This window comes from Balaenoptera musculus, chromosome 3 (assembly GCF_009873245.2).
Source record: "Balaenoptera musculus isolate JJ_BM4_2016_0621 chromosome 3, mBalMus1.pri.v3, whole genome shotgun sequence".
NCBI classification, from domain to species: domain Eukaryota; kingdom Metazoa; phylum Chordata; class Mammalia; order Artiodactyla; family Balaenopteridae; genus Balaenoptera; species Balaenoptera musculus.
In genome coordinates this window covers 36422173-36434787 of record NC_045787.1, presented here as the reverse complement: position 1 = coordinate 36434787, position 12615 = coordinate 36422173, and the positions used below count along the sequence as shown (strand labels likewise).

General features: G+C 32.9%; 1 protein-coding gene across 1 annotated transcript in view; it reads left to right on the top strand.

The window, feature by feature from the left end:
* The window catches only part of HCN1 (hyperpolarization activated cyclic nucleotide gated potassium channel 1), a 373683-nt gene that overhangs the window by 323900 nt on the left and 37168 nt on the right, over positions 1–12615 (top strand). The window lies entirely within an intron of this gene.

The window sequence follows — 12615 nt, the reverse complement described above, 5'->3', positions numbered from 1 at the left end:
GAATATGGAGTTGTATTTGAATTCTGATAAAAGTGTCTATAGTGTGTCAACTGAAAAAAATGCACAACCTAAAAGTTGAGAATTATGTTTGATTTGGCAGACAAAACTGAGGACTTAAGTCCAGGACACAGCATCACAGTTAGCTCTGAGAGACTGCTCCAAAGAGGTAAGGGAGTAGCCAGTATATATAGGAGTTTTTGTAACAAAGACCAGGTAGTAGGAACATTGAAAGATTACTGTTAATTAAAGAAAACCAGATACCTCAAGTTAAGGAATTTAGTGCTTTTCTATGTATGGGAAAATGCAAGAGTCTGGGCTCACTGAAATTATTCCTTTGATGTGCACCTCAGCTATCTGGGGTCAGTATCCTGTGCTTTCTCATCCTGAGTCTCCTCAGGGTGCACCATCTGGGGTGGCTGCAGCAGTTGACTGCTAGGTGGCAGGCATCCTTTTCCTATCCTGAGTTCCCTCAGAGCTCACCATAATGTGAGCGGCTGTAATGTGATGGCTTGATGGCTGCAAATCCTTTGTTTACTGATATGGCAGGCAACAGTTTTTCACTAAGTGGTATGTTTTCACATTTCAGTGTCACACATTCAGTGCATGTGCATTTACTACTGTATTAGTTAGAGTATCCTTTCATCCTCTTAAACTGGAACCAAATAACAGTGGCTTAAACAGATCAAAAGTATATTTTTCTCTCACACAAAAGTCCCAGGAGGGTTAGATGGCTCTCCCCAAGACAGTTTTTAGGTACCCAGATTTCATTTATTTTGCTGGTCTGCCATCCTCTAGAGTGTTTTCCTCATTTATACGAGAGGAATTGGTTTCTCTCCACAATATGGACCACAATATGGGGAGGAGGGGACAGAGGAAGTGAAGAGTGAGCAGTTTCTCTTTAGATGTGTGCCCAGAATGGCCAACATCACTGCTATTCACATCTGATTGGCCAGAATTCAGTTACAAAAGTACCTCTGGGTATAAGGAAGGCTGGGAAATGTAGCTTCTAGTTGAGTGGTGTATTAGTGTTCTCTAGAGAAACAAAACCAACAGGCTATATATACACAAAAGGAGATTTATTGTGAGAAATTGACTTGTGAATATGGAGGTTGACAAATGTTATGATCTGCCATCTGAAACTGAAGAACAGGAAAACTGGTCGTTTAATTCAGTCTGATTCCAAAAGCCTGAGAACCAACAGTGTAAATCCAATCTGAGGGCAGAAGATAAGATGAGACGTTAGCTCAAGCAGTGAGACAGGAAAAAAATATTTCTCCTTCCTCCTTTTTTTTCTATTCAGACCCCCAGTGGATTTGGAGGTTACATACCCTGGAAAGGCCAATCTACTTTACTGAGTCCACTGATTCAAATACCAATACCTAGGAATACCCTCACAGACAAACCCCAAATAATATTTTTCTGGGCACCCCATGGCCAGTCAAGTTGTCACATAAAATTAACCATCACAAGTGGCAATTTGCCTTGCTAAAAATTCTGACAATTTGAATTGTTTCCAACTTTTTACTCTAATAAGATATATATTTATATTTGTGCAAATGTACAAAACTTGCCTATGAGTTGAATTACTGGGTCAAAGACTATGCATATGTTCAAATTGAAATAGACATCAAATTATTTCTTTGATGAGACTGCCCATTTCTACATGGCTTTGCCCATTGATCTTTACTTTTATCCTCTTAATAAGTAAAATTGGCATCCCCTTAATATTTAGTTTGCACTTCCACTATTAATGGTGATGTTGAGGCATTTCTTCATAGATATGGATCATTTGTATTTTATTTTTCTGTTTCTATTTTTGCATATTTTTCTAATGTGTTGTTTGTCTTTTTAAAACCAATTTACAGAAACATCCCTAATGTATTTTTGATATGCTGTAACTATTTTCTCCAAAACTGTTACTACTTTTTTAACTTTCTTTCATCATTCTGTTCTTCATTATTGCTGATTTCATCTGAATCTCTCTCCTTTGCATTAAGGCATCAGAGAGTTTGTGTTTCTTAACTGGGTTTTGTACACTGCAAAATTGTAAAAATGTTTCCCCTGTTTCTTCTATATTTTATTTAGTTTCTCTACATTTTTATTACTATTTTAACTTGTTAGAACAAGTTAGAGGAAGTGATGGGGAACAACTATTCATGTTTCTTAGTGCCAGTTCTGTTACAACATGAAAGACAGTGATTAATACCACAGTGTCAGGCATTGGCAAGCTTAATAGTTAAATATTACTCAATAGCCAGAAACTGAAATGTTTTCTTTAGAAAAAAGGCAGGGAATCTGCCTTCAAATATTTGCAGGTTTATCCTACAAGAGGAATTCAAGTGAAACTCTTTTTCTTCTCATGAGTGAGAAGAAATGGTTCTTATTACTTTGTATTCATTCTTCACAGACTTTATAGTATGCCTGTAGAAGGCTTCTCAGTCGGAATTAATGGCTCCCAGCTCTGTGTCTCCATTGCTTCTCACAGCTTTCCAGGGTCCTGGTCTCAGTCTATCTCATATTGAAATTAACACTGTAGTTAGTTACCTGTCTTCCTTCTGATATTAGATGGCAAACAATGTGTGCATCAGAATCACCAGAGAAGCTGTTTAAATTCAGGCTTCACCCATCAGAGATTCTGATTCAATAAATCCAGACTAGAGATAATATCTTATTTGTTTGTTCATTAGAGAATAAACAACCAGTACATCTGATCCCCTAAAAATTGGTAATGATAGAAAGAAAGTATTCAAATCAAATTAATAAGAATTGAGAACCAGGCAATAAATTCATTTTGATTTTAAAATAATAATAATAACAACAACAACAATAACACACTGAGTTTAAGAAGATTTCTTCAGTAACAGCTGAAAAAAATTTATTGGGAAAGGTTTTAATTTTTATCAAATGCTTTTTTGGAATTTATCAAAATGACCATAAGGTTCTTATCCATTAATCTATTGCAGCTGAGTAAACATATCAGCTCAAAATAATTAGCTTCTTTGACTTTCTCCTCATTCGCTAAGGATAATTTTGAAGTTTTCATCTTTCCTCTTCTTCCTTGTCATGATTCTGCATTGCCTCATCAGCCTATTACATTTTTGTGCAGATTATGCTAAGAAAAAAAGAGAGAAAAAAAGAAGAAAAAAAAAAAAAAGAGAAAATTAGGAAAAGCTAAGAACTTTAAAAAGTCTACTTTAGAAAGCACAGAGAATTAGTGTTTGAATGAAGAAAAAAAGAGAAATTGAAAGCTGATGGAAATAAATAAAAGCTGATAGTAAGAAATAAAAGTATAGTCCAGCTTTGTGGGAAGGTAGTTTTGGAGAAAAGGTTTCTGAGGCAATTAATGGAGGTGTGACAAATACATAAAAGTTGAGAAAGGAATTTCTGAAAGTTGTTATTATGCACTAAGAATATATTTCTACATTTGGCATGTGTTTTTTGAATTCAAAGGAGCTTTAATTACTAGACAATTATATTTGCTATTATGACAAAGACTGGAACATGTGCTTCTCTGGATTTATATGGATTAAACTATTAGTAAAGTCAGTTTCATTAGTGAATGTCCTTGTGTTGAACCATAAGATCGTTTGGGAAATTAAAAACTACTTTGTCATAATGTATTCTTTCTTTAACACATTGTAGCATCTCTATCTGTAAGTGAGATTGGTCTGTAATTTTGTTGTTATAGTGGTTATTTTTGTGATCCCCTTGCTAGATGACTTTGGATGTAAGGTTTTCCTCACTTCTTAGAGAGAGCAAGAAAACTTTTTAAAAAATGTTCTAGTTCCGTAAAAAATGCCATTGGTAATTTGATAGGGATTGCATTGAATCTGTAGATTGCTTTGGGTAGTATAGTCATTTTCACAATATTGATTCTTCCAAACCAAGAACATGGTATATCTCTCCATCTGTTTGTATCATCTTTAATTTCTTTCATCAGTGTCTTATAGTTTTCTGCATACAGGTCTTTTGTATCCCTAGGTAGGTTTATTCCTAGGTATTTTATTCTTTTTTTGCAATGGTAAATGGGAGTGTTTCCTTAATTTCTCTTCCAGATTTTTCATCATTAGTGTATAGGAATGCAAGAAATTTCTGTGCATTAATTTTGTATCCTGCAACTTTACCAAATACATTGATTAGCTCTAGTAGTTTTCTGGTGGTATCTTTAGGATTCTCTGTGTATAGTATCATGTCTTCTGCAAACAGTGACAGTTTTACTTCTTTTCCAATTTGTATTCCTTTTATTTCTTTTTCTTCTCTGATTGCCGTGGCTAGGACTTCCAAAACTATGTTGAATAATATGTTGTTCCTGATCTTAGAGGAAATATATTCTCTTTTTTAAGGAAGTTGAAATAATCTAGGCATTACCTGTTATGTGAAGGTTTATTAGGTTTCACAAGTAAAACCACTTGTGTCTGATTCTGTCGTCTATAGGCATTAGAATTATCAGGTTTTCTACTTCTTTATGAGTAATTGTTCAGTTCATCTAAATCCATTGTTCATAACACTGAAAAGCTTTAAAAAAAACTGATGCCTGAGCCAAAATTGCACCCTAGAGTTTCTGATGAAATTGAGTAAACTTGAGATCCAAACATCAGCATGTAAAAAAACAAAAATCCCCAGAAGATTCCAAATAATTTTCAAATTATATGTTTGTACATATAACTTTTATTTTTTATTTTCAATAGACTTAATTTTTAATTTTAGAATAATTTTAGATTTACAAAATTATTGCAACAATTATACAGAGAATTCCTATTTATCCAACACCCAGTTTCCCTATTATTATTTTCCATTACTATAATACAGTTGTCACAATTAATGAACCAATGTTGTTACAGTATTATTAATAAATACTTAATAAAGCATACACCTTATTCAAATTTTCTTGGCTTTTACTCAATGTCTTTTTTCTGTCAGTATCCCATCTACAATACCTCGTTACATTTGGCAGTAATGTCCTCTAGTTTGCTCTCAGTTTTTAAAGTTACTGAGATTTTATTTGGTTTTGATGAACACGACGGTTTTGAGGAGCCCTGGTAAGTTATCTTATAGAACGTTCCTCATTTGGGATTTGCCAGGTGATTTTCTCATGATTAGATTGGGGTAAGTTTGATCTTGTCTATGAGCAAGAGCCTAGACATAAAGTGCCTTTCTCTTCACATTATATCCGTGGTATATACGATCAATATGTCTTTCCACTATTGATGTTAACCTTGATCACCTAGATTGAGGTGGTGTTTGTCAGACTTCTCCACTGTAAAGTTACTCTTTTTTTCCCTCCCATTCCATACTCTGCTGTTTGGAAAGTAGCCAGTCTGCACAGTTCATGACTAAGAATTGAGGAGTAATGCTCCAAAAGGGCAGAGTGTGTACATAAATTATTTGAAATTTTTCTAAACAGGCAATTTATTTACTCTCTTGCATTTATTTATTTATTCAGCTCTTTTTTATATCAGTATGAACACCAGGATATTTATTTTGTAATTTGGGTTATAATCCAATACTACTTTATTAATTGCTCAAATTTTTTCAGCTTTGACCATTTGGACCTCTTTCAATTGGCCCCTGTGTCCCTCTGAAATACCCCACGATTATGGAGTTTATTTCTTCATTTCCAATCTATATACCTTTTATTTTATTTTCTTATTTTACTGGAGAGGACTTCCAGTACTACGTTATACTGGAGTGGAAATAGAGAAGATTTTTGCCCTGATCCTTAGTCTTCCTAGAGAATTTTTTCCCCTTGATTTTGGAGTAAAGCATCTACTTTCTCACTATTAGCTATGATGCTATTTGAAAGTGTTGTTTTTTTTCTATAGCTATTCCTTTTCAAATTGAGGAAATTCTCCCCTATTACTACTTTTCTTAGAGCTTTTTTTTGTTTTTTAGTCATGAATGGATTTTGTATATTTATCATTTTTTTCTGTGCCATTTCTAATATCACATGGTTTTTCTTTTTTAGCCTATTGATGTGGTGTGTTACATTGATTGAATCTGATTTTGAATATTGAACTAGCCTTGCACACCTGAAATAATTTTAATGTATAAAAATGTATTAAAGTAGGCAAAAATAATTGGATTAAATTTTCTAAAGTTTTGATCACAGTTTTTATGTCTGTGTTCCTGAGAGATAGTGCTGTGTACTTTTTCTTTCCTGTAATGTATTTTTATGGATTTTTGCTTTAGGATAATTCTCATCTAAGAGAATGGGATAGGAAGTGTTCCCTCTGCTTCTATTTTCTGGAAAAGGTCATGGAGAATTGGTATCATTGCTTCCTTAAATATTTGGTAGAATGTACTGGTGAAAACATCTGCATCTGGTGATTTAATTTCTGCAAGGTTATTAATTATTTTTTTCAATTTTAAAAATAGATATAAGGTTGTTTAGGTTATCTATTTATCATTGTGTGAATTTTGTTAGTTTGTACTTTCCAGGAATTGCTCCATTTAATCTGAATTATCAAATTTTAGGAGTAGAGTTGTTTGCAGTATTCCTTAATTATCCTTTTTAATGTTCCCAGGACCAGTAGTGATGATTACTCTTTCATTTATGATGTTGATAATTGGTGTGTTCTCTTTTATTCTTAGCTAGCTTTCCTAGAAAAAATTTTAAACCCTTTTAAAAAACTAGATTTTGCTTTTATTGATTTTCTGAATTGTTTTCTGTTTTCAATTTTATTGATTTCTCCTCTAATTGTTGTTATTTCCTTATTCTTTGCTTTAGGCTTAAATTGCTCTTCTTTCCCTACTTTGCTCAGGTGGAAGCTTAGATCATGGATTTAATATCTTTCTTCATAATATATATGTATTTAATGGTATATGCTATAAAATTTTCTCTAAGCATTGCTCTTCCTGTCTCCTACAAGTTCAATGTCATATTTTAATTTTCTTTAGTTTAAAATATTTGTTTAATTTCTATTGAGACTTTTTCCCTAACCTGTATTCTATTAAAGTGTTCTAAACATTTGGGAATTTTCCAGCTATTTTGCTGTTGTTAATTTCCAGTTTAATTCTACTGTGACCTGAGAATTTATTTTATATGATTCCCATTATTTTATATTTGCTAAATTATAAATTTTATAGCTCAGAATGTTGATGAATATTCCATGTGAACTTAAGGAGAATATATATTCTGCTGTTATTGGATGGAGCATTCTATAAATGTCAATTACATCAGTTTCACTGATGGTGTTATTCAGGCCAACTACATCCTTGCTGATTTTCAGCAGCTTGATCTACTAATTAGTAAAAGAAGGGTGTTGAAGTCTCCAATTATAGTAAGGAATTTGTCTATTTCTCTTGCAGCTCTATCAATTTTTTCCTCAGGTATTTTGACATTCTATTATTGGGTGCATACATGTTTAGGATTGTTATATCTTCTTGGAAAATTGACCCTTTTTCATTATGTAAAACCCTGCCTTATTCCTGATCATATTTCTTGTCCTGAAATCTGCTTTGTCTGAAACTAATATAACTACCCCAGCTTTCTTTTGGTTAATATTAGCATGATATATCTTTTTATAGACAGTTTTTTTTTAAATTTTTTTTTTGAGTGTGGTAAAATACTCAAACATAAAATTCACCATCTTAACCATCTATCTACTTCACATGTGATTCAGATACCTTAAAGTATTAGCAATTCTTCCCTCCTATCTCTTGGAGCATTGCTCTCATTAATTTCATTTAATTTATTTTATTTATTGTTACTATTATTACTTTAAAGAAACAACTATATTTTAGATTAATTAAGGAAAAGAACAAGATATTTTATTTTTCCTTCATTTATTCCTTCTTCAACCTTACTTTCTTTCTCTAGGTCCAAGTTTCTGATCTATATTATCTCCAACCACTTCAAGAAAATCTTAACATTTCTTACAGTGCAGGTCTGCTAACAGTGAATTAGCTTAGTTTTTATTTGTCTGAGAAAATTTTTTTCTCCTTCACTTTGAAGGATAATTTTGCTAAATATAGAATTCTAGATTGATGAGTTTTTATGTTCAACATTTTAATATTTTGTTCTGTTTACCTTTGGTTTGTATGATTTCCTACAAGAAGTTCACTGTAGATTTTATCCTTGTTCCTCCATAGGTAAGATGTTTTCCCTCCTCTGACTTCTTTCAAAATTTTCTCTTTGTCTTTGGTTTTTTGCAGTTTGAATATGATAGCCTAGGTGTACTTTTTTGTTTTGGTCTGAGCTTCCTGTATCTGCGTTTGGTGTTTGTCATTAATTTTTAAAATTCTCAACCATTATTACTTCAAAATTTTATTCTGCTTTGGTCTCTTTTCTCCTTATAGAATTTAAATTATGCATGTGTCACATCTTTTGTAATTTCCCCACTTTATGGCTCCACTGGCTTCTGCTCCAGTGAACAGATCTGCTGTGACACTCTAGATTCATGTCTCTCCAGATTTTTGGTTGGTCATTTGCTCTGAAACCTGAGTCTCTGATGGGTCCAGGATAAGTCATTGCTTTTAGGTGTGTACAGCTTTTTCTTGTCAGAAAGAAGGGAGTGATATCTTCCAATCATGTCAAAACTAAAACCAGAAGTCCCTTCTTATTTGTTTAATCTCCTCTAGATCTCTATGCCTTTTCTCTTCCTAATATTGTACTTTTTTATTTTTAAATTTTTTTTCAGAATTACTTATATTAAATATTTGTTATTTTTTCAAAGAAAGAGTTTGCTTTTTATTTCAGAAATTTCTATATTTTTCTGTATTAAATCTATTCTTTCATTTCATTTTAGTTTCTGCTTTTTTTCTTTTAGCTTCTTGAGTTTAAAAACTAGTGTATTTATTTTCAACCACTCTTCATGTTTGATGACTGCAATTTATAGTACACATAAATCTGGCTATACTGCTTTGGTTAAATTCCATTGCATTTTTAATATAGTGGTTCAATATTGCTTTTTAAAAATAGATTACACTTTCCATCTGGATTCATTGTATAGTACATGAGTTATCTTTTATTTAAATTCTTTTTAAAAATTTTAAATGGAAACATTTGGAGATGGAATGGTGGAGAGAAAAGAAACATATAATATGTTTGAATAGGAGAATTACAGAATATCAAAGATGTTAGATAAATTGTATTGACAATACATGATGTGTAAGAAAGATGAGATTAAATGAGATTTATTTTAAAAGAGGAAAGAGATTGTCTTCAATTGCTAAACGTAATTATAAATACCAAAATGTAATTCTATATAAAATAAATTTTTTCTCCATCCTCCTTCTAAATTTTTAAGACATAAATGATCAGTTCTAAATTTAGCTTTATAAAATTACTGATGAAGTTATCCCTTATTTTAAACATTTAACAAATATTTCCTCTATAGTTTATTCCTATTAGTCAAATATCTACTTATTCAACCCAACTCACTTCAGTAAGAAATTCTGTAAAATAATACTTTGTTTAGGCTCAGTGCTTTTAGTGTTATTCATATTTTTACTATGGTGACCTGAAATGGCTATTAGTGGACCTGTCCTTTGATGGACAGTTAATGGAAAAAAAAATAGGTCTGTATTACTTTCAGTTCTTTTACACATACAGTGGATATTTGTTCAATTTAAACACCAAAGAAGATAAAGAAAGGCTGTTAGAATCTAATAATAATAACTTGTATTTATTTAGCATGTTAGGGTTTACAATTTATACCTCTTTAAGTATCTAATATGAAATTTTGAAATTGATAGAGCAGACTTTTGTAGTATACTAATTTTACATTTGCGTCAACTGAGCATGGCAAGTTCACAGTACTTTTAAGCAGAAGAGCCTGGGATCAACTGAGTTATGCTTTCCAATCTTCTAAAGTGTCTGAACTGAGTAAACATAATCAGTGCACAGAACACACTCCCAGCTAAATGACAAGCAAAATATTGAGATAAGGAGACATTCAAAGATCAAATTCAGAGTTTTGTGTTCTGTACCTAACTTCCTCACTTGATTTATTTCTACAATAATATAAGACTATGTTTCTAGATATACATATATATCCATATATATATATATATATATATCTAGTATATTATGTATATGTATATATACACATATATATGCATATGTATTAACCCAGAAAGGTTTTTTTTTTCCTTTTTTTGTGGAGGTGGGAGATAGAATGTGTTAGATTAACCCATGCATCATTGTATTCAGTGTTCTCACCAACAGAGAGTCCCAAGTAATGTTCTAGGAGACAGAGTGGAAGAAAGTAAATATAGGATAATTGCCTGCTGTGCATTAGGCAGGTTTATGGGTCCTAGGGACACAGCATTGAGCAAAATAGGCCAAATTATACACAGTCATGGAGGTTATATTTTACTGGATACTTACATTTTAGAAACAAGAATGTAATAAAGAAACCTAGAAATTACTGAAGTAGTAAACCACATTACCAGATGGTTATAAATGCTTCCTGGAAAATTAAAGCAAGGAAGAAAGATATGGAAATCCTCCTTGCCCATACAGCCAGGTGGGGATTAGCATTCAGGCATGTGGGATTACATAGGAGTTCTAGGCTTCCTATTGAGAGTGATGGAGAATGGGGATTAAAAAACCTAATGAGATTGGTCCTCATGGCTCAGGCCAGGTGGACGATGAGTTTGGGGTGCTTAAGAAGTGAAGGTCTTGCTTGTAGGAAAAGGCGTTTCTAGTCTCCTTCTTGTCTCCTTCTATGAGGAAAGTTTTTATAATTCTCTTTTTACCTATGAGGGAAATGAGCCTCGGAGAAGTTAACCTGGCAAAGGCCATGTACCTGAAAAGAGACAAAGCCAGGTTCCAAACTCAGCTATGAATCTTGAACCCAAAGCCTGTGTTTTCTCCACTGTTCCTCACTGCTTCCTAAGAGAGGGCATGATGCTCCCCTAGGATATAACCTTTAAACATGAGTACACCTTGTCTTCTCTTCAGAGCTATCCATGGCCCTTTTATACATGCATTTGTTAAGCCAGTTTGTAATCTATTCATACGTTCCACCTGACCCTCCTATTAAAGTAATCATATCATTAATATATTATCCACTAAGATAAAATGCCATTAGTATACATATTAAAATTTCAAATAATGTATCTTTGTATTCAATAGTTCATGATTTTAAAGAAAAGCTTTTGTTTTTCTAATATAATATTTCATCGTTAATATTTCTGTCCACTCACCTCATAGCGGTTGTCTTTCCACACCAAAGTGTTCCAGTTGATTCAATCTCTTGACTTCGCTTCTTTCCAAATGTTTGTCCCATAAGTTCTTCTTATAGTATAGTAGCGTACAATAAAGCCACCAGAAAGAAAATACTTCCCATGATGCTTGCCATTCAATCATTTGGTATTAAATGCAGCTTAATCACGTCTAACATTTTGCCAGCTTAAGGAGATTGCCAGTTACTTTATGTAGTTAGAATGCATATTTATGATGTTTATGCCCCAAATGCACTTGGCCAGATTACAATCACCTGGCATTTTTAAATGAAGAGCTGCAGGTTTGGAAAACCACAGGCAATGCCTGTCTTGGTGACTATTCATTATTTGTAAGAGGACTAAAACATCTGCCAATCCATAGTTGACTCCACATCTACTCCATTGTACATTTCTAAAAGCTGTTACTGATTTTCTAGAAGATGTGAGGAATCTGTTGATAATAAGTTACAACTTGATTAGTTCAGTTCTCGCATTATATTTATGAGGAAGAGGAGGCAGGAGCAGAGAAAAACAATGAATCTTCTTAAAGATTTTTGTTTGTTTGTTTTCTTTTGCTTCCCCATTTGTTTTCTCCTTAGGCAGGCTAATGAAATATTTGATTCAACACTGATAAGACAACTCTGTTGGATCTTTTTGCAGGTCCTATCCCACCTAGAAATACCAGATAATGTACAACCACAGGATGAACGTTTGCTAAATCATTGGGTTGAGAGGGGTGTTAATCCCCATCTATATCTTCACCTTATTGTGCTATGATTCTGTAGTCATGTGTAAATACATCAATGCATAATAAAGGATTAAATCCAAATGTCTGAGACACTTATGAAAATCAGGATGAGCATTAAGACATTTTACTTTGAAGTCATAAAGTCTTTCCCTCTTTAATAAAATAGAAAAGGAGGAAGAGGTAAAAGAAAAGGAAAACGAAAAAGTCCTTATTATGATTCTGGGTTCTCTTGTATTCTTGTGGTTTTTCACAAGGCACCACCTTTGAAGCTTTTATAATTAGAGAGGCCAGGCCATATCTTGAACCTACTAAAATAAAAACTCTATAAGGCAGAGAATTCCCCGGCAGTCCAGTGGTTAGGACTCCATGCTTCCACTGCAAGGGGCATGGGTTCGATCCCTGGTCAGGGAACTAAGATCCCACAAGCAAGCCGCGTCCAAAAAAAAGAAAACTCTATAAGGCGAGTGTACTTTCTAATTCTAATTTCTAATGTGTCATTCTAATCCATGCACTTCATTTCTAAAATACGCCTCTGCCTAGTTCCTAAATTTCAATATCTATCAAAAACTGGGGTAAATGATTTTAGTGAAAAGTATGGGGTTCTGTTGCAAGGTAAAACAAATCTAGCAGGTTATGATTCACTTATAATATAAAATTGTTTTGAATATTTTAAAATATTCTTTCTCCTTCTTTTGAAA